General features: G+C 45.2%; 1 protein-coding gene across 1 annotated transcript in view; it reads left to right on the top strand.

Moving 5' to 3' along the window:
* Positions 1–22,667, top strand: part of Cdh13 (cadherin 13) — a 969,722-nt gene that overhangs the window by 49,912 nt on the left and 897,143 nt on the right. The window lies entirely within an intron of this gene.

Raw genomic sequence — 22,667 nt, 5'->3', positions numbered from 1 at the left:
GAGAGAAGGGGCTATGGTCTTCCGTGCTGCATGCAGGATGTCAAGGATGTGTGTGCCAGCACTTTAATTATGACATAGGTTCTCTCATTTGCCATGGAGTCTGGCTTCAAAGTGGTGATAAGGACAGGCTAGTGCCTGTGACCAATGCCAGGTAAGGGATGTACAGAGGAAGAAAGAGGGTCTGGCACCGTGAGTGGCTTACTCCTGAGCGTGTGAGTCCTTGTGCAGTGGGACTTGACGTCTCTGAATGTGGAGGTACAGGGAGAGGACGCGTTACAACTCTGTGGGATAAAGATGCTATCTGTACCAAGGTTGCTTTTCATTCTTGTCTCACATCACCAGGAGATCCCAAAATGGTGGCCCAGAAGAAGCCTCCCTGTATACTGGCTCATCTTGGGGAAGGAAGAGAGACAGTGCAAGCAGTCAGGGAACAGGAGAGGTTAGCTTGCTGGCAGGCATTTGTTTTGTGGGCACAGCCACGCTCAGGATCAAATGGTAGCATAACCTTGTCCAGTCACTGCGACACTGTGGCAGTGTAGTAGAGGCCTCAGCCACTCACAGCAATGCTGTAAGACTGCAGTGCGAGGCTCACCTGCTCACCGCAATACCGCAGGACCGTAGTGGAGGCCTTGCTTGCTTAAGGCAACATCTTGGTAGTACAGTGGAGGCTCCAGCCTCAGGATGTTGCTGTCCGTGGTACAATGGCCCCAATAGAAAGGCAACCAGTATTTGGCTCTCAGCTTTACCTTGTTCATGTTATGGGGACTTCTGCCTTGGCACCTCCAGAGGACAAACTCTGGGGAAGGTATTTGGCTTTTGCCTCAAACAGATCAGTCAAGGCTCCTCTTGTCCAGTGCTGATGTCACCTGTCAACACCCTGAACCTTGCTGGCTTCATCCTGCCTGTGCTTCTGGGCTCCCTGTCTATTTGGGAATGTGGTGTCTGCTTGTAGATCCAAGCACCTAAGTACATCAAGGACCTAAGTGAAGACCAACTGCATACCTCAAGCATATATGAAACATATGAGCCTCAGCTCTGGTAACTGGGAAGAAGGTGTTTACTAAGTCAAGTAACAAAGGTCATACTTTCACCTCTGGTTGCTATTGTTACTCAAGACTTTGAAATCCATTAGAATATATCTTGTGCTTCTCCAATCCCAAACTTGCTGTCTGGTGGGGATTCACATTAGCAGAGAGTCATCATGGTGGTAAATGCCTTCCATCCTAGCACTAGAGAAGCTGAGGCAGGAACATTGTGAGTCTGAGGCTAGCCTAGACTACAGAGTGAGTACCAAGCTAGCCTGGGCTGTAAAGAAAGAGAGCCCATCTCAAGAAATCAAAACCAAACCAAACTACACAACAACCACAAAATTGTTAACTTTGACAAGGTATTTTAAAGATGAATGCCAAACACAAAGACGTCATTCATTTGATGATGTGTCTATGGAACTGCTTGGAGGTGTTTCTGGAAGCTTCTAAGGTAAGAAATAAGGGTCAAAGAAGGATTTGAGTACTCACCCAATCTCTTAATTACTATTACTATTTTTCAGAAGTTTATGACTAAAAACTAAAATGAAAGAGGAAAGAAAACTGTTTGTGGTGTGAGAACTGGGCAGATACATAGCAGAAGGAAAAGCAATTGGACTGATCTTGTGACCATTTCCTTCTTGGAAAGGGGCCCATAATGGCAGGGAAAGAGAACCCCCTCCCAGGGGTCATTGTGGTCAGTGCAGAGAACTCACAGACTTAGGGGACACAGAGACCCAGGGTGTAGGATTTAGTCCCCCAAACTGAATCTGAATGCTTCGGTTTAAGAACTGCCACTGTCTAGCACACCCACTGCACTGGTGCCTGAGGGGATGCGTGCATGAGCCCAGGGGTGCTCTTCTGTGGATTAACACACTCATTCAAGCTTATTCCTCTGACTAGCCTGCATCAGAGCATTTTTATTTTTCAAGACAAAGCTGACATGCCATGCTGTTCGGCTGACATTTGCTGGGAGGCTGGAGAAAAATGTCTGAATTAGAAGAAGAACCTGAATTAGAGACGGGCCCACAGAGGTTCTGGTGGAACTGTCCTGCTTAGAAGATGTCAGCCCAGGATTTCCATCCTTTGGAAAAGGCATTTTTGTCATTTTGGCCCGTTTTTTTTGAGATGCCATTACTATAGCCAGTTTATTAATTTACTTTGGCATAGGGCCGGTTGCTTTGATTTCAAATGTCTTTAAGACTGGATCTTAGAATTGGGATGCACAGCTTACCAGTTCAGAGGTCTATGGGTCATAGGAAGGTGTTCCCTCGAGACCTTGTCTCCTGGAGGCTGTGCCTGAAGGGTCTGAGCTGCTGCTTGGCATGGCCAGTCTATCTGCTGCTCTCACATTTGTCATGAATTATGTTCAGGGTTGCACAGAGCTCCTCCCATTCCTGTGCCATAATGGGATCCCGATGCCAGCGCACTCTATCTCTCATTTACAATCTGGACAAATTTGCCTTTGTGTTTGAGAGGTCAGACCTACCACAAAATGAGGCAAACATACTCTGAAGGGGAAAAGGCAATGTATTATCTGTCCTCACAAATGATACTCACAATGTGCTCAGAACTCCAGGAGTGGTAAAGACAGGAGTGTACAGAGTATAAGAAAACCATCATGTAGATGCCAGAAAGCTTTGGGAACGTCTCCACCTTGAATTTTATACTTTTCAAATGTCTAGTTGTATTTTAACATTTAGCTACAAGGAAGGAATCTGACTTAGGCAGGGGAATACCACTCTTTAAAATTTCAGTATCTAAGACTAGTGTGGTGCTGGAACTGATCTTACTTTACATCCTTATCGGTGATTCGGAAGATAGGCTGCACAACTTTGTAGGTTACTCTGTAATTGTCAAGAACAAAAACACACAGCTCTTCAATTCAGTCTGCAGGTGGGAGTTCACCTTCAAGACATTTGCACAGAAGCACCTGAGGGGTTCCATCTGGTCTCAAGGGCTTCCCGTGGAGAAGGCTGGCATAGCTAGAGTGATGTCCCTGAGCCAGTGTGTCCCGGAATCCAAACTGTCCAGCATCACTTAGGAATAAACAAGAGAACCTCTAAATACTTCTGTGTGCCAGCAAGCATGCAGCACACCTGGCAAAAGCTGCTCACAGGTCTGGAGGCGGCTGGGTATCGGCTGATCCAGCCTGGCCTTGGCTTAGTTGACAGACAGTTCCACATCTGCATTCGTCCTTGTGGAACAGGAGCAGAGCCGGGGGTGAGGGAGATGCGTCAGTTGTATGTGGCAGATGAAGAATCAGTCACCAAGGTCAAAGCTTGGAGGAAAGACTGTCAAGCTTTGTTAAGACACACAGGGAACGGCTGACTCAGTGGGGGATTTGCAAGAGCACACCTGAGCTTTGGAGCTGCTCCTGCCTTTAGCAAATGTTTTCTGGGCAACTGTGCTGCAGCAGGCAGGGCTCTGGGCCTAGAAATAGAAGAGGAAGGCTAAGATTCTCCCACCTCGGGGCCTGATGGTAGCACACAACCTGGTTTTCTCACCGCCATCCAGAGCAACTCTAATAGGCCACCCAAGCAGATCTCTCTCTGGTACCTGAAGAAGCTTAGATGTCACCTTCCTGTGGCATCTTCTCCCTGTGTTCAGCCCTGCCTTCCTTGTTGCCTTTTGGACCATTTCATGGGAATCTTTTTCCCAATCCTTCTGGATATAGCTCTGTCTCAGAGCAGGTTTCCAGGGCAACCAGTTCACAAAGACTGCAAGTAGGAATGCCTCTCCGAGGTCCTGATGCTCAGGCCAAATCTTGATAACATCCTGAGAGAATTCACCTATGAACAGAAGGAAGAGCCACTGAGAGATCCCAAGGAGATGGGTTCTTTGGGGCATAGGGAGGGTCCAGGGGAGTGGGACATCTCTGGACAGAGTACCAAGGCCAGATTAAAGGGACGGCAGGAGGCTTGGAGTTCTCTGAAACCTGGTGGGAAGCCACCAGTGTGGTTTGACTAGAGATATGACAACTTTTATCTGTTACAAAGAAGTCCCTTGACTATGGGAAAAAAAGTTGTACCTCTGGAAGGCTGAGGAATGGCCATGCCAAGGGCATTTGTGTTCTTATCTGAAAATGTTGCTCTACGTGTAAAAAAGGGACTTTACAGATGTGGACACAGTGGGGATCTTGAGATGAATCAATTCTTTTAGATTAGTCAGATAGGCCTAGAATATTTCAAAGCTCTTTCCAGGAGGTCAGATTTAGGGATGTGTTAATGGAAGTAGAGTTTGGAGTGAGGTGTTTATAAGTCCAGGTATGTGAGCAGTTTCTAGACTCTGGGATAGACTTTGGATAGATTCTGGGATCCCAGAAGGAACTTACTCTAGTAAGCCCTTCTGGCTACCCTTAGAAGACTCATTTGGGGTTTTTTTGTTTGGTTATTTGTAATAGAATAAGTTTGTGTTTCTTTGAGTTTGCAATAGTGTGTTACAACACTGACAGTTAGCGAGACGCAAAGTCAAGAGTTAAGGTGGTCAATATGCCAAGAGGGCATAAAGGTGGTGGGTGACTGGAGCATGTGGCAGTGTAGCTTGACTCATGAGATGTAAAGAAGGGATAGATGTGAGTAAACTTCTAGGCAGAGCTGTTCATAATGTGTCCAAACATGTGATGGTACTGGTCTCCTGATTTTGTTGAGAAGTTTCAGTCAGCCCAATCAATACTTAGCATCAGATTTGAGACACTGTGTCTTATTTTTTTATGTTTGATCCCTCTTCTAAGAACCAGGGGTGGGGCATCTTCCCAGACCTCCTCATCCAACTCTCTACAGTACCTTCTGAATCCCAGGTAAATGAAGATTCTTAACTTCTGGAATTCACCAACCTGCTAAAGTGTCACAAGCTCATTCATTGTATGTGCCATTTGCCTTTGCGTCGTCTCCAGAGCAGGTGACAAAGAGAACTTGCATGCAAGGAATATGTTCCTGAATCAGTTTGAGACAGACCCCCGTGTAAGGTGACACAGACCCGAGTTGTCCTGCCACAGGGCTGAGATGCTGGGCACTCATATGCCAGCCCTCAGCTTCAATGCATAAAGATGACTCAAGAGCATTGCTGCTGCTGGCTGGACACAGCCTCAAGCAGGAAGAGGTCCACAGGCATGTATGGAGACTGTCTGCAGGTGACAGGAATAGTGGGTGTGGTTGGAACAAACTGTGCTTAGGTAAAAACACCTGGGTTATGTCGTGGGAGCAGATACCCACTGAGATGATGAAGGGAACTCTATTTCCCCCCCTCTCTCTTCACACACACACACACACACACACACACACACACACACACACACAGACACACACACACATATTGAGTCAGAGCAGCTAGGATGCTCTACCCAACATGGTGACACCCATGTGTTTAGGTTCAAACCAGTCTCATTCTGTCCCCAGAGGAAGTCAATGAAACCCTTCTGAGAGGCTGCCTCGAACATCATCATGGTGTGTGAACTTTAGAGAATGAACGGAGGAGTGAGAACAGTAGGGACACTGTGGTGGCTCTGTATTTCTAGCGTCCTTGGAAAACACGTAGCTTTCGTTAGCTAGGAAGGAACCTGCAAAGCATTGCTCTTCATGTGTGCAGTAGGTAGCCTCCATGGTAGTTCCAGTGAACCTCACCTCCTGATGCTCATGACCTTTCCCACTCTTCCCTGAAAGTCTAGATCTCAGCTACTGGAGCACCTCAGCATTGAAGAAGGTCCCTTCTGTGGCTTTGATGAGCAGGTCACCATTCTTGGGGAGGCCCTGATGGCCAGGAACTCAGAGTGACCTACCTCCTGCCAACAGCTATCTAGGAAGTAGGGGTTTCATTTTAAGAATCCAAAGGACACTGGATCTGCCAACTGTCATACCAGGGCCTGACACATGGAACCCATTCCAAGCCAGTCTCTTGACTGAGTCCAAATGAGGGACTTTGAAATACAGTATAGGCTAAGAAATTCAGAGATCCACCGTCCCCCACCCCAACACACACACATACACCCACACATAGAAATGGAGGATCAGGTGTGTGCTGTTTCAAGTCTCTAAGTTTATAATAATTTCATAGAGGCAGATAACTAACACATATATGTGAAAATTGATCTGGGACCACCTGTAGAATCCTTGTTCAAAACCATGCAGTTGTGTAGGACATCTCTACCCTCAGCAATGTCCTTCATCTCAAGAGAGCAGAGTCTAACCCAGGAGCAGTATTGACTTGAGCGCTACACTGCAGGCAGCTCCCAGTGTCAAGGAGCCGCACATCAGCACCTATCTTCTGGTAGATGATGGAGTCGACGAATCAGTACACAAGCCCTCATCCAGAGGCTCTTGCTATCGGTGACTTGCCAGTGAACACTGCCTTCCACACTGCCTTCTGCTGAAAGGCTCCGTTCCATCCTGAGATTCCTTTCATGGGAAAGCTAGGTTAGGAAGACATTGAGGTTTGTTATCAATCTAAAGTACCGTATAAGCCCGAAAGTCCCCGCTTAAATTCCAGTGAACTCTTGGGTCCTGCTATCCCTAGAGGATCTTACTATTTCCTTGGTTCAGGCTTCTCATCTGTAAGTCCATGAGCTGCATCAGGGCACTGCAAAGAATTAAAATGCTGTCATTGACTATGTGGCCCTGAGTAAGTAATTGAAACACTCTCTGAATTTCAATGTCCACGTCTGGGAGAGATGAGAATCAAGAGCACACTTAAACAGTATCATAAAAATTCAATGTCGGGTACTTAGTTGATACTCAGTTCTTCTTCCTCCCTGATTTATCCGGAGTATTAGAGGTATTTACCCAGAGAAGTTTATGTGACAAATCCAAGTTTGGGGTACTTATACAGAAAATGTCTCAGTCTTTTGCCTTACAATAAGAGATACTGTTTGGCTCCGAGTAGATGAGATTGATCAGCATTATTTGAGCTACTTATAATAAAATGCGACAGGCAGACTTTAGTATTTTACCACCGGAATTTTCTTTTATAGACTGCTCACCATCATTGCAAAGTTCAGCACTTTTTCTCCATGTCGATGTATTAGGCAATATTCATACTCTTCTTGGGCAATCGCCTTTGCAGCTGAATCAATGGCCCGCGGGCATGAGAAGGAGGCTGTTTATCTCAACTTTATTTATTCTATGATTATACTGAGGCTATTAAAATGGCATCTCCCCTTCCTCCCTCCCCTGCCTCCTCCTTTGCCCATTCTCCACCATCTTCCAAACCCTCCAGCACACTCAGCTCTTCTGTGAATTCTCCCACTGCCATGCCTCCTGCTACCCAAATATTTCCCTCTGCTGGCAGCATCCCAACTTTGAATAAAGGCCTGCTGGATGAGTGAGCTACTACTCTGAGTCACTCACTCACTCATTCAGGAAATATTCTTTGATGGCTTATTCATAGCGAGCTGATCCTGGAGGATACAAGAGATAGGGAGGAGGAGGGTATTGTTATTCCTATATAAAAAGGGGGCATGGCTGTGAGGTGTTCCAAAAGGGAGAGATTTCTGCAAAGAAGCCACATCAAGGACTGAGGAGCATCGTGAATAGTCAAGAGGGAAGGGTCTCTGATGGTGTGGCCTTCTACTCAAGATGGGAAGGAAAACCACACAGAAATGGGAGAGGGGGCATCAGGAAAAGGTTACATTTCCCAAGGCAGAAGGGGCAGCATGTGAAATTCCTGAAGGCTGGAGGAGGGGAACAGACCCGTCGGGAGCCTCCTGAGCCTGGAGCCTGGTGGACAGAGCTCACACGCCTGGGTCCTCACGGATTCAGCTGTGTGTTCCAGCCTCATGCCTAGGGGGAGAGGAGAGGGTCCACACAAGTCAGACAGGGAAAGAGCATTATCAGAAATGGGCTTTAACGTCGCAGTGGGGTCTCTGGTTGGAAGAGAGGAAAAGTCTGAAGGGAGGCAGTAGGAAAGCGGGACTGTTATCCTCAGCTCAGGTGGCAGAGGTGGAACCTCATCTGGGACCAATGTGGCTACAGAAGGAAGATGAGGGGGTAAGGGTTGAGAGTCAGCTAGCATGGAAAACCCACAAGATAAGACAGTAGACTGAGTGTGGAAGATGCAGGAAGGACGGGCACACAGGGCAATGTCTCCGTTGACAGCTCCCTTCATCGTGTGGCTGCCATGACTGCCATTCAACTAGAAAGCACTAGAAGAAACTCAGACAGCATGGGTCCTACTTGGAGTAACTTATATTCTTGCAGTAATTGGCCTGGAGGCAGCCAAAGCTTATCTGGTAGCAAAGTGCTGAAGAAGCATAAGGTTATTAGCTGACCTTGCTGTGTTTTCCCAGAGCCCCCTATCCCACCTCAATCAAAAGACAGGCATTCCTCCACCTGTCTGTGCTACCCAGGCTGCACTGTCTCTTAGGAAAGGTGATCCAAGCAGCAAAAGCAGAGGTCTGTGAGATAATCACTCTCCCTCCTTGGGGCTGGAGGAGTCAGGTTGTATCATCCAATTTTTTTTGGGGGGGAATCACAAAAATTCTACACCTTTTAGAGCCTGTGCTCTTAGCCTTCCCCTTTTCCTGTTACTTATATTAATATCTTAAAATCCTCAGTGTCTTGACAATTGCTTGTGTACTGTTTCAGGAGCCCCTGGACCAGTGAATCCAGGTAAACATGCTTTGTTTCACCAGGCAGGTTGAGTGGTAGTGACCCTCTGATGGGCTGTGTAGAAGGGGAATCTAGCATAGCTGGGCTCAGCAGGAAGGCATTCTGGGATTAATTAGTAATGTCTGTCATGGGTTCAGGAAGGGAAAATGGGGTCATAGGAGCCAAGTGAGTTTTATTCCTGCCAGACTCTTTCCTAACTGTAAGAGCAAACTCTTAAAAAACCCACAGACATTGACAGAATCTCAAATTATCACTGCACACTGTTCTTTGGATATTTCTGAGTTCCTCTGAGATAAGATATTTGAATGCAAACATTAATCTGTCTGTTGTTAGCTCTTGGTGTCTCTCTCAACACTTGGCTGCCCAGAAGGGCCTGATAAATTATTTTCAACACCTTCTCTGCATTCTACTCTATCTCTCTATCATATCATGGTAGAATTAGAATGTGGTCCCTCTTCTGAGCAGGGGGATCTTCTGTCTCTTCCTTAGTCTAAGAGTCAATATGATGAAAAGCTGATAGCCTCCTTGGTTGCATACTTCCCCCAGGCTCACCTGTACCTCAGAACACTGTGCTCAGGAGCAGGAGCTGTCTTGGTGACTTTTTGACAAACTCTGGCTGAATTTATGCAAGCAGCATAGTTCTCGGGACAGTGATTGGCCCTGTATGAGCTGGATCAGCAGAAGATCTGAAGTGAAAGAGAGGTGTGATGCCATATGGGAGGCCACCTTGGTACAGTTGAGCTCAATGACTTTTGGATTTATAACAGTACATTTAATTTTTAACAGATTATATACATGATACCGAGTGACATTAAACATAGAGTTAAATCAGCCAGAACCCATTTAGAGCAGCCTTGCAGATAAAGGTCTCAAGTCTACTAGTGTACAGAATGTATCCCTTGTCTACACACACCTGTCAATGACTTTTCACAACACTAAGCCCTTCTAATGTGTCCCAGGGAATGGTTTTTCTTGCCCCCCAAGCATGAAATGCAGCTAACGCCTACTGTCTGTGAACTGGATGAGGGAAAGCCTTAGATTTGGGCATAGGTGGATGTTTTCTGAACAAAGAGCTTTTTGGGACTCTGATAAAAATCTCTGCCCTGAACTCTGATTGGAAAAGAGAGGATAGGCACACCCACAGACATGCTGTGCTCATTCAAGACTGACTCAATTCATGCCATAGAACATTGGGAATATCATTACACAGCAATGTCACTTCTTCATATTTCTAATACAAGTGTGGGGAAAATGCAAATATGCAAGATGAACTAAAAGAAAATCCCGAACACACTAAAACATGAACATGAACAAGGACGTGGTTGTTTTGAGGGTGTCAGGATTTTAATCAAAATCAACAAATCTTTGATGTGACAACACAGATGTCAACATCCTTCTAATATGCTAACATCCTGACAATTTATTAACCTTTGGCTTGATGATCACAAGATGTCAAAAAGGAGGTATTGATAAGAGAACTCCCAAAGCTTACCTGGGTGGAGAAAAGTCTGCCCTGTGTTCCTGGGACCACAGAACCTACAGGCCACTTCCCATCCCATTCACATCCCAGGACAGCGAGGCCAACCATGGCTGATTTAAATTTGCTGTTTATGTGTAGTGATAATCTACTGCCTCAAAATGTTGCAACCTAAAAAAAAAAAAAAAATATTTACTGTTTGTGGGATGGAATAGTGAGGGAATCCAGCTTGGGAGTCTTTCATGATATTGTCATCTAGTCCACAGTTTGGCCAAGGAAGGAGCCAGCTGCAGGGCCATTGGGTCTGAGGAGCCTCTTCTTAGATGATACCGCATGTGGTTCTTGCTTGCCAAATGTGCCTCTCCACAGTACTCAGGGGTGCACACATGAAGGGGCAAATTCTCTTCACCAAAGCATCTCGGAGGGAAAGGCAAGGAAGGAGCCAAGGTGCTTCTTATATCCTAATCTCATACAGTTATTACCTCATATTCCAGACAAGAGGGCTTGGTCACTGGGTACCACACTTAGGAGATGAAGGATTATTCAAGTCTACTCATGGTGGAAGGGAAGAGTGTCAGAAAACCTGTTGACATCATTTAAGCCACTATGTGTGTCCACATCACCTCCTTTTCAATCAGAGAGATGTACAAAAGCTTTATTGGAATCTCAGCATCAAAGCAAAACTGTGTGTCCATGTTCCCATTGAATGGTAGTCTGAGCAAAGTTGACAACATGTCCCCACGTGTTGAGATGTCTGTCTGCAGAGAGACAAGCCTTGCCAAGCTCACTCCAAGTTGTCCTCTTCATCACTTAAAGGGGCTGTTTATGTATGTGCTCAAATTTGGATATGGGTATATGTGTTTCAATTTTTTGTTATTCATTCTAAACATACCTGAATGGTTTAAATATAAATAATCTATATTTTATTACTAACAATACATTAACATAAGATCATGGAAATATCCAGTGTGCCATATTGAATAAGACCGGATGATGTGACTTGCTCCACTTGATGGTCCCCTGAGGGCTGGATTGTGTGCTTCGTACACAGGAACTATATTTATTTGGAAAAAAAAAATGTGTTTGATAGGTAGGTAGAAGTCTGTAAATGGAGGTATGTATGCATGCATGCATAGTTGTATATATGGGTAGCTTAGTGGGTAGACGGATACTGTAGAGTTCGGCTTACACAAGCAGGTTCCAGGGACTATAGCCCGCAAAGTAATGCCATGTCCATGATACGGAAGACAGGAGCATGACTAAGAACTGTAATTTCAAACCTTTATTGTCTCTGTTCTTTGTAGTATACTCTATCAAGTGGAAAGAGTCCATGGACCCGGTATCTATTTGCTGTTTGCATCTAAAAACAAAACTGAGAGCTGTGGCTTACTTTTGGTCAAGATTGAATAGACATCTGCATTTTCCTTGAAGACCTCTGTCTGTGGTGGGGAAAGGAAACACATGTATTTGGGTTTGCATATAGCCCATGATGGCTCTTGTCCATAGGGGTGAGGTCAACCACCAGCTAGATTGCTTCCTCACCCTCTGAGAGTCAGATGACAATTTCTGACCTCTTGTGGTCTTGGCTGTGATAACTTGGGACCTGGGGCTTTGCCCCGCCTCTTTCAGATTGGAGCAGGATCCCTTGGGTATGTGCATGTCCTCAGAACAAGTGCAGAGGTGCAAGAGGAACAAGCCCAGGCCTGCATGTGCTTTTGAGGCTACTTGCAAGTTCCTTTAGCTAAGCACCTGTCAGGAGGGACTTGACATAAGCACAATCAAACACAAGGAACTTCATAGCACTTGCAATTCCTTACGGGAGAGCAAAGGACAATTGGTTTTGGATGTAAGATGGGTCCACAAACCTTTTTCTGAAAAGGGACCAAAAGTAAATGTTTCAGGCTTTGCAGACCTCATACCTACCCTAGCACATTTGCTTTTTAATGTTTCCTTCTTTCTGTCCTTCATATTATACATCCCTCTCTCTTCAATAATCCTTTATAAACATTCTTTGTTTGCAAGCTATACAAAACTGGGATGGCTCTGAGTCATAGGTTGTCAACTGGTGGTTTGAAAGGAAAATGTTTGTATTCCTACTAATGTCCTGTGTCCTGTTGACAAAAGGCACCTGCCACTTGCCTTTTTTTTTTTTTTCTTTTTATCTGTTCCATAGCCTCATTGTTGAAGGCAGGGGTAACTGGGAGCCCTCATTTCACTTTGAGAGGGGTGAAGTGTTTGTATGAAACTGGACCCAGCCTGGAAGGGTATATGATGCTCACCCACAGTGTCCCTGCTGGCTGTCTGTTGCCCTCACCTCTGGGGCTGGGGAGGAGTGGAGTGAGGAGAATGCCTGCTCCACAGTTAGTGAAAGGACACAGTATGCAAATTCTGGCCCAATCTATATTCACTGGAGGCTGATTTCAAGGGCTTTGTACAACGGGAGACCAGCAGTTCCTTAAGGCCCATCCAGGTTGGGCCCTGTCTCAGCCTTCCGAGCAACCTTCTCCACAAACACCTTCTCAGGCACAGTGTTTAACTTGAGTGTACGTGGTAAAGATCACAACCAAACTTAGTACATCCTTAGACGTAAATCCACAAGCACAGCCAGCTTGTGCCGTCTCCCGGAGATGCCACAACGCCACTGAGCACCTGAGATGGACTATTGAGATGGCTACTAGTCTGCATCAGGTGTCACTTCGCTGTCAGGAGGAGAATCTGATGTGGTGCCTATAGGCTCACAGGGTAATAGTAGCCTCCAAAGTCCTCTGGAAAAAGGTTTATATAAAGTGACTCCGCCAATTATTTGACCCCACATGCCTATGCTTAAAGAGAGTTTTGTTGACCTCTTCTCAAGCCAAGGCTGGCTTGCTTAGCAGTAGGCTCACTGTAGAAGTTGGTCTCATGGCAGACTTTCTTAGACTGATGAGCAGAGTAAGTTATGCACATTAGTTATGGGGAGTAACAAGTGGGCATGTGCTGAGAGGGGCGTTATGAGTTCAAAGATCCATATGACTAAATACACTGAGAGCACTAAGGTTAAAACAGATGATTCTTTTACTGCAAAAATAGTCGTGTGTGTGTGTGTGTGTGTGTGTGTGTGTGTGTGTGTGTGTGCCTGGAATGTGGGCCAGATCTAGTCCTCTCTAGGATTCAGAGTCTATGAGTTCCATCCTAGGAATGATCCTTCGCCATGTTTTGAGTCTCCTCCTCTTTGTCCTCCTGCAAGATTTCATCCATGGCAGCTGCTGAGAGCACTTAATTGCCTTCTGATATGACTTCCCAGTGTCCAGGCCTCCTTGCTCCCATCTCTGGTGACTGCCTAGAATGATGACCATTTATAAAGCTATTCCAGTTTCTAAGATGTCCAAATCAAGCTGTGTACATTTTCCTCATGGTGACCAATCTTTTAGGCTCTTGAAGGTTTTAAGGTCCCACTCATTGCAAATGCTGCCCTTCTCTAGTCCTGGGCATCTCCAGCCTGCAGTTTCACAGCAGCTCCATGTGGCCCAAAGGAAACTCGTTATTTCTGAGTCATTGCCTCTTCCTGTTTTTTTCCTCTCCTCCCAGCTAATGACATTACCAGCCCCATGCAGCCTCCCAAGTTAGAATGTTTGAATACTTTTTTATTTCTTCCTTTTCCTTGATAACCTGTGAGCCGATTAATCCTACTGACCCTACCTCCAAAGTACATCACAAACCCCCATTTCTCTTTCACTCTTGTGAACATTGTCCTAGTTCAAAGGTCTCGTGTTCATGTCCTGGAGTTGGTTGTGATAGGGACAGCGACAGTGATGGTGTGTAGGTAGGGAGGTCACAGGACAATCACAGGAGTTGATCCTCAGGGTGTTTTTTACTTTTCATGGTTGCCTGCTCTTGTTTTTGGTTTTTGAGACAGGGTTGTTCATTGACCTGGAGCCTCTCAGGTCAGGTAGACTGGTTAACCAGCAAGCCGCAGAGATCTGCCTGTCTCCGCCTTTCCAACTTTAAGATTATAAGCACCATTCCACCATACCCAGATGTCTTAAAGGGATTCTGGGAATTGACCCCAGGCCCTTAGACATCCACAAGTACTTCACTGACTGAGTGTCTCCCCAGGTCCTAGAACTTGTTTTTTTGTAGATGAATCATATGATCCCTTTGTTCTAATTTCTTTTCTCATTTTATAGCTACTTCTGTTGTGGCCTTGACTCTTACACCTATTTCTAAAAACTCATTTGGGCAGGAAGTGGTGGTGCTGAGAATGAAATCCAAGCCCTGCACATGCTGGATGAGCACGTTCTGAACTGCGTCCTCAGCCGAAACTTTTGGCATTTCTGGTCTCCGACTCTGCTTCTGAGTGTTCCCTCTGTGGATTTCTCCAGTGTTGCACATGAATCACTGTTTAATCTTTTCAGTAGTGTTTTAGCTTCATGCTTGTTGCTGTGAAAAAAATACAAAAAATTCAGGGTAAAAAAGGGGCCTTACTCAACTTACAATTCCTGGTCATATAGCAGAGAAGCCATAGTGTTAGGAACTCAAAAAAGTTAGAGACACTTTATCTACAGAGAGAAATAAATGCATGCAAGCCTGTTTGCTGGCTGGCTGGCTTCTCTTATATAGTTTATGACACCATGACTAGGGGATGGTACTACCACAGAGGGATGGGAGTTCTCACATCAATTAACTTAGTACAACCCCTCCCCCCCCATCATGCCCACAGGCCAACCCTAAACAATCTCTCATTGAAACTCTCTTCCCACATGCTGATGATTAAAATGTAACCATCACATAAACAAGTGCAGCAATCTTCCACAAATCAGCTTAGGGAAAAGAAAAGTGTTTCGTGGACAACTTGGAGTTGACCTTGAGTTGTCGGTAAGGGAGGGTCATATTTGAGAGTTTCCCCCGACCCCCACGCCCACTGCGGTAACCTGGAGTCTTGTTGGCTCTATCCTGAAGTAGTATCTCTCTGTGTGGTAATGACTTAGCATCTGCCTTCAGAAGCAGCCAGTAGGGAGGGAGCTTTTGCTTCCCAGCATGCTTATGGCATCACTTAGAGGGGAATTTGGTTAGCTATTAGATCATTTTCATGTTTGACTAATTTTTACGCAGGAGAGCACAGGACGTTCGGATTGCACAACCTTACTCAAATGCCCTTTTCTCAAGTCAGACAAATTGGGTTGTCATCTCTACCTGGCAGGAAGAGTACCTTGCCCAAGCACATTGGAGCTTTGTTGAGAGCAAGGAAATGGCTGATAAAAAAGCAAATGATGCACAGTCAGCCCACTTAAGCTTTCCGTCTCCCAACCTTACTTTCTTTCCTCGAAGGTCTCTGAAGCTAGGAACATGTTTCTCTACCCTCATCATGTAACTCACCCCACTCCCCACCCCCTTTGTAAGTGATTGCGCTCATGCCCTACTCTGGCCTGTAGCATCTCAGAGACTATAAGACTGTTGCTTACTCCTCATGCCCAGCTTTGTGTGTCCACCACAGAGAGCCTGCTTTAACCAGCCCTCATATCCAGCCTATTCCTACTATGGTTCTTACTAGGAAATGCTTTCCTTTCATTCATGTTACTGTGGTAAAATACCCTGGCAAGGGCAGCATTAAGAGACAAAATGTTTATTTATCTACAGTTCCAGATGACAATCCATCACTGTGGAGAAGTCAAGGTAGGAATTTGAAGCAGCTAGTTATTTCCACAGTCAAGAGCAGAGAGAATAAATATAAGCATGCTTTGCTCTGCTCACATCCCCCTCTTGTTTGTTTGTTTGTTTGTTTGTTTTACACAGCCCAGAACCCAAACAAAGTGAATGGTGTTGCCACAATGGGTGGATCTTTCCACATCATTTAACTTAATTTAATTAGGGCAATCCCCCACAGACATGACTACAGTGGTACCTGATCTAGACAATACCTCATTGAGAGTTCCTAGGCAATTCTAGATTATGTCAGGATGGCAATTAAAACTGCCTACCATAGAAGGTAGCCTTTTATAAAGGACCATGTCTAGAGGCCACTTGCTGAGAGCCTGACTCGGGATATAGATGAGTCTAGCATCAATGGTTTCAGAAATCCCAGAGGCTTCTACATGCATTTGCATTTGGCTTCATTTTTATCTGTTTCTAGTTTCTCTTCCAAGGCACTCCACTTTCTCTTCTCCTCTCATCCCTAACCCCTCCCCTGCAACAGTTCCAAATAAAAAACTCATCACACAGCCAGAGCTGAGAGAGTCTTGAGAAAGGCAGACCACGCAGCTCAAGTGTTTCTATACTCTGAAACTAAAACTGCAAGTAACAGACAAATAAGAAAGTGGGCTGGGGGCTGGGGACTGGGGGCTGGAGGCTGGGGGCTGGGAGCTGGGGTTTACAGCTCAGAATGCAAGCAATTTTCAGGCCACTGTGGGTTCTCTGAGCCTCCCAACACCTCCTCCCACTGCCCCTAGCATGGTGTGAATGCCTTGATTGAGCATCAGTCTTTCTGAGTCTGACTTTGAATTATACATGTTACAGAATGAAACATTATGGCTGCATCCTCAGAGACCACTCTGACTCCTCTGTTTCTTAGCTTTCCCAAAGCTTTGTTCAGTTTATCCAAGCCAGTTTCAACGCCTTGCAGGAAGTATGGGAAGGATGTTGCTTATTCACTCATTCAATTATTTATCCATCCATCCATCATCCATCCATCCATTCATCCATCCATCCAACTATCCATCCATCCATCTATGTCTATAAATCCTGGGGCTACAAAGATGTGTATGGCCCATTATTTACTCTTAAAGACTTTAAGAGCTAAGGGAGACAGACAAGCAAACCAGGGGCTTAAATACCCTGGGGTTGGTCCTATCATGGGATAGGGGTAGGGATGACCTTCTCAGAGTGACACAGGACCAGGTACACTGGTCCCTTGTCTTGGCCTGGTTAAACCAAGAAGGTTTTCCACAGGAGGAAGCAGGATTCAGCTGTCCAAAGAACCAGGTCACCCTGGCCCCTAAGGGTCTGTTGACACTAAATCAACTGACAGCTTACAGTCTGCTAAGTGGATAGAAGTGTTGCCTACCTTATGGCATATGTGACAAAAGTGTGTGTGTGTGTGGGGAGAGTCAGAACTGTACTCAGTGTAAGTAGTTATACACAACACTGACTCAATAATCATTTGTCAATACTCCCCCTTTGTGTGTGTGTGTGCAGCCTCACAAACCTCAGGCGTTATTTTCTTAGTGTCATGCACCTTGATTTGATTGATTGATTGATTGATTGATTTTCTTTTTTTTTCCTTTTTCTTTCTTTCTTTCTTTTTTTTTTTTTGACACAACGTGTTGTGTTGTGTTGTGCAGGCTGAACCCCAGGGATCCCCATGTCTCCACTTCCTCAGCATTAAGATTACAATCAATTGCTGAGCTCTTTTTGTTGTTGTTGTTTGTTTTCTTATGGAGGGGCTTAGGGATTTAACTCAGGTCTCCATTGCTTACAAGTAAGCCCTTCACCAGCTGAGACATTTTGTCATCCCTGTTAGTCAGTTTTAACAATTAAATCAAGCCAGGCTAGCACAACACCTAACATAGACTCCATGTCTTGCTGCTTTGACACAAGGAAGGCAGACGACAGCGAATTGCAGCTGGACAGGCAAATAAGTGGTTTCTTGTTTCTATTCTTGTGGGTATCACTGAGACCCACTATATACCTATGTCAACACCGGCAATTTATCAAAAATAAAGCAAGAGATAGTAGCAATCTCACTGGCCACGAAAACAGCAGGATGCAGGCAAATAGATTGCATCTGGGGCCATTATTCCATGATGAGTTGTCAGCCCTGTATCACAAGAGAGGGAGGACCAGGTAAGGGTCACCCTTCTCTGGGTCCCATGGAGCAGTTGCACTGTCCAGTGTATTATTATTTGAGACCTACTTTCCTCACACCGTCTCTCCAGCAAAGGACTGTTGAGACTTGTAACAATTAGAGTTCAATATGCAAATGCACTGTCTGATTAGTGAAGCCACGAGGTTGTCTCCAGTGCCCCATGTGCAAACGTGCAACACCGCATGGTTCCGGAAATTAGCAAGGCTTCCTACCGTCCCCATCAGAATCTGTCCTCAGGTACATTTTGATTGCAAGGAGCCAAGCAAAGTTCAGCAATAGGGATTTAGCTGGGCTGAGGAATTCCTAAACTCACTTAAAATTTTTATAAAGTTTTTTTTTTTCTTGTGGGTAGACACACTTTGCCACTTCTTCCTTGCAAATATAATGTTTAGACTTAGCCCTCAAGTTTTCAAAGTTTGAAAGGGTTGAAATGAAATGGGCCACACACTCCAAGCACACTCGGAGGCTTTAGGATGGCCAGCTTATTCTGGAAAGCTAGGCTTGGCTGCTCTCCTTTTGTTTCTGACCCTGTGACAGAGAGAATGCTGTGAGTTCTGGCTGTGTGAGGATGATTATGGCTGCTTTTCCTCAGGCATGGTTACCTGGACCACCAGTTACTGGTAGTCAGAGTTGGCTCTTGTGGGCTTTGGTCTTCAGTACAATCTATATGTCAAACTAACAGCCAGGCCTGTTGTCTTTCCCCTTTTCCTCCCTCCTCTTCCTGTTTACTAACTTCCTCATTCCTTCTTTTAGTCTCTCTTGCTTGCTCACTCTTTCTTTCTCTCTCTTGCTCTTGCTCTCACTCTCATTTTTCTCTCTCTCCTCTTACTGATTCTTTTCCTCTCACCCCTGCCCCACCACCAGTAAATTTGAATTAAAATCTTACTCCATGCTGGGCAGTTTTGGGGACATCAGATACATATAGGGCGTGATGGCAAAGTCTATCTATTAAAAGCCAAAGGGGCTGGAGAGATGGCTTAGAGCACTCACTGCTGTTGCAGAGGACCAGATTTGGTTTCCAACACCCAAGTCAGGAAGCTCACAACTGCCTGCAACTTTATGTCACAGAAATCTGATAGCCTTCGGCCTCCTCTGCCAGCTGCAGGAACGTGGTACACATAAACTCACACAGGTGCACATACACACACACTAAACAGATCTTAAAACAAACAGTTAAACAAACAAACAGTTAAAAAGATAGAAGTGATTTTCAGCAAGCATTTTGATGACACAGAACATCTGAAGAGAACTGTGTGGCTCCAGGGAGCTAAGGAAAAGCCAGCCCTATGTCCCAGGTTGAGGAGGGGATCCAAGCTGCCAGCAGCTGTCAAGGAAAGGAACTGTCAGGGTGAAAGGAGCCAGACCATGTGCTGTGGCACTGTGAATTCAAAATTCATTGCCACATTTGGAAAACAGAGGACATGCCTGCTTAACAGTGTTTTTGGTGAATTATGTACATGTGCTGATCACATGTGAGAAAAACTGAAGATGGGAACAGTTGCATGAACTTAAACCTCAGTGCTGGGGGGTAAAGACAGGGGCGTCCCTGCAGGTCACTGGCCAGCAACTCTTGCCCGGTCAGTGAGACCAAGATGGCTTACACACACTCTCACACACAAATATTGATGAAATGATTTGGAAATAAGGTCCTTTAAAAATATTTTAATTAAAAATCTCTCTCCCAAAGTTATAAAATTATTTTTTCTCCCATTATGCACTTCGTGGGTCCCCTTTAGTCAAAAGGAAGATGCTGCTCCCGTTGGGCACTGTTGCGTTCACCTCAAAGAAGAGGCCCAGGGCATGCCCATCCACTGCTCACTGAGAAAATGTCTTTTGTTACAGGCTCCTGCTTCGCTTCCTAAAGTATAGATTTGGAAGTTCAGCAATTTAGTCAAGTAGTTGGGTTGGCTGTACCCTGCTTAACTAATTAACACCAATTCCATGCTTGAAGTTTCCCCCATTAGCTGAACAAAAGCCATTACTAATGAGGCCAGCACAGAATGCCATCTGACTGACTTTGTTGGTGAGATTTAAAATGAGAAAAAATTAAAAACATGTGTAAGAACTGGAGAGGGGCAGACATGATATTCAATATACTTAATAACAAGTGCATAAGGGCATTGACCAATCAGAGCAGACCATGGAATGCTGGGTGTTTGGGAGAGAAGGGCACACACCATTCTAACTCAGTGTAACAAGGCAATGAGCCTGGCACAGGGCTCATCCCAGGAAAGATCTTTCCTCTCCTAAAGAAGTGGAAAGAAGAGAAAGCATCATGGGAGCTAGGTAACCAAGTGACTGTCATAATGGTGGATGTGAGGGAAAGTAGGTTTGAGGAGAAGTCTGGGCACCCTAGCCAAATTAGCTCCAAAGCGGTTTGTTCACCCGCCAGCTTGCACACATTTGCATGTAATTAGCATCTGTGGGTTGCATATGTAACTCATCACTCAGCAACTTCTTGGAATACCATTTGCATCATATTCAATGATGGTTTTGGGTTTAGAGAATAAAAACTTTGCTGGCATTTATTAAAAGAAAAGGAGAGTGTGTGTCAGGAGATTGAGCTTCAGCCTCAGACCCTCATGCTCCACAGGACAGACATTTCTCTTTATTGCTTAGGTCTGTAAGTTAGTGGTACCAGCTAGTGACTGGCTTTGCCCTGTGCCATCATTCTGCCTTGCTCTGTATGAATGACTCTCAGGTGTTCCTCTAGGCATGATCTTTGTATCATGGCAGTTGGCTTTCTTGTGGTTCTACTTTTTGGTAAGTGGTCAGGGACAAGTGGCTTGTCTGCTGATAAGGGATAGAATCCTTCCCGATGGTGAGTGTTCTCTGTCACGAACAATTCCACATTTAGCTAAGGCTGAGGATCTGGCTTGCTTACATGTATGTGGACCTATCTGCATTGCCCACGTGGCACACTGGGGTTGGCTACCCAGAGGCTATTTAAGCTGTGGGCTGGCTTTCCCCAGAGTCAGATGATTGTTCAAGGTTCCTGAATAAACTGCATTGAAAAAGAAAAAAAAAAGAATCTAATATTAAAAAAAAAAAAAAACATATTGCTGTGTGCAATGTCCAGCTTCCAGATCATGCATCCAAACTTGGTCATGTGGCCTCAGGCTCCCAGGGAGCTGGGAAGTCTGGCTGGCCAGCCTAGCATTGTGGGCTGTCTTGCACTTGTCTGCTGTGAATGAAGGAAAGAATCTGTATTTTGGTAGACCAGAGGGAGTTAGTGTAGGTGGGCTTATGACCATCTTTGAGAAGCCAGTTAACTCAGTAGTGTAGTGTGGGAGCTACAAGCCTTCCACGGGGGGTTCTCTGCTTCCTGTCTCTTGCCTCCCACTCTCTGCCTCTCATACTTTCTCTTTCACCCAAAGAAGATTTCTCTCCTGTCTCCTATCTGTCCTCTTCTGGTCTCCTACTTTGGTCCTGAGTTCAAATAGCGTCCTCCATGACACTGTCCTTGGCTGCCTAAATACAAACAGTGTCTTGTTATGTCTCATGGTTACTATTACATGGAGAGGGGCTGATTCTTCTACCTTAGGTAGTCAAGAACAACTGGCCATGGCCACCTTAAGGGGAGGGACCCTAATCTGTTTACAATGGCCCAATCAGATGAGAGCCAGTAGATGAAAACATATTTTCTGATACACCTTTCTCCAAACTGACCTAAGCATGACACCAGCGCCACAACTATCGACATGGGATATAGACTAGCATTGGGCATAGATATTAATATAAACATTAGCACAGGATCTAGGTATTAGCATATAGATATAGACATAGGCTACAGATATTAGCATTGGATACACACACACACACACATATATATATTAGTATAACAATAAATATTAATATATATATTAGTATAACAGTAAATATTAACCCAGAAGAAAGTGTGCACAGTGCTGGCCAGCATCTGACGTTCCCGTACGTGAATCTCTTGTACAGATGACTTATATTTGGCCACTGTAACGCTACTATTGAGAGGCCAAGGAGGCCTGAGTGCTGCCTCATGGCCTCCAGGTGCTTACACCATTGAGCTGGGACAGCTCAAGGGTGAGAGCCAGCATGGACTGCCATTGTGTTCACGTTCAGGCTCTTCACCAGAAGAAATGTAGGGGCGGTGAAAGTGGATTCCCGCCTGACCCACCTGTCTGTGAGCCAGAATGAATGCATCCTTAGTTCTCAAACGCTGATAAGCAGAACTCCAGTCATCTCCCAGTTACTACCCATGCCGCCATTAAAACTCCCCTCAAAACTCTGGACTGAACTCACCATTTTCTCTAGTTTATTCCACAGGCATAGTTTTTAAACAAATTATTCAAGACAAGTCCAACCACATGGTTTATTTAAGGCATCAAGCACCTAACACTGTGTAATTGACCATTCCAGCCCCTAGAATTTGAAGGCATTGATTTGAATTCTGGCTCCTGAGGTCCCTAGGAAGGTACCTCTAGGCCAGTTCTTTCTGACGTCCAGAGTTTCTGATTCTTCATTCACAGAGAGCAAGGATGCTGATGGTCAGTTTGTGTAGTTAGGAGGGAGGAAGTGATGCACCCCAAGCCTTTGGCCGGGGACTGGCACACACTCCTGTTAGAACAATGGGTATTGTTAGGATGTGAGCAGAGTCAGGGGAAATTGAGAATATTGGGGTATGGCTCTCCAGCTTCTGGAACCACAAGTTTTCTTTCACCAGAGGAATCCAAGTGAGATAAGACAGC

This window comes from Meriones unguiculatus, chromosome 10 (assembly GCF_030254825.1).
Source record: "Meriones unguiculatus strain TT.TT164.6M chromosome 10, Bangor_MerUng_6.1, whole genome shotgun sequence".
Lineage (NCBI taxonomy): Eukaryota > Metazoa > Chordata > Mammalia > Rodentia > Muridae > Meriones > Meriones unguiculatus.
This window is presented reverse-complemented; position numbering and strand designations above follow the sequence as displayed.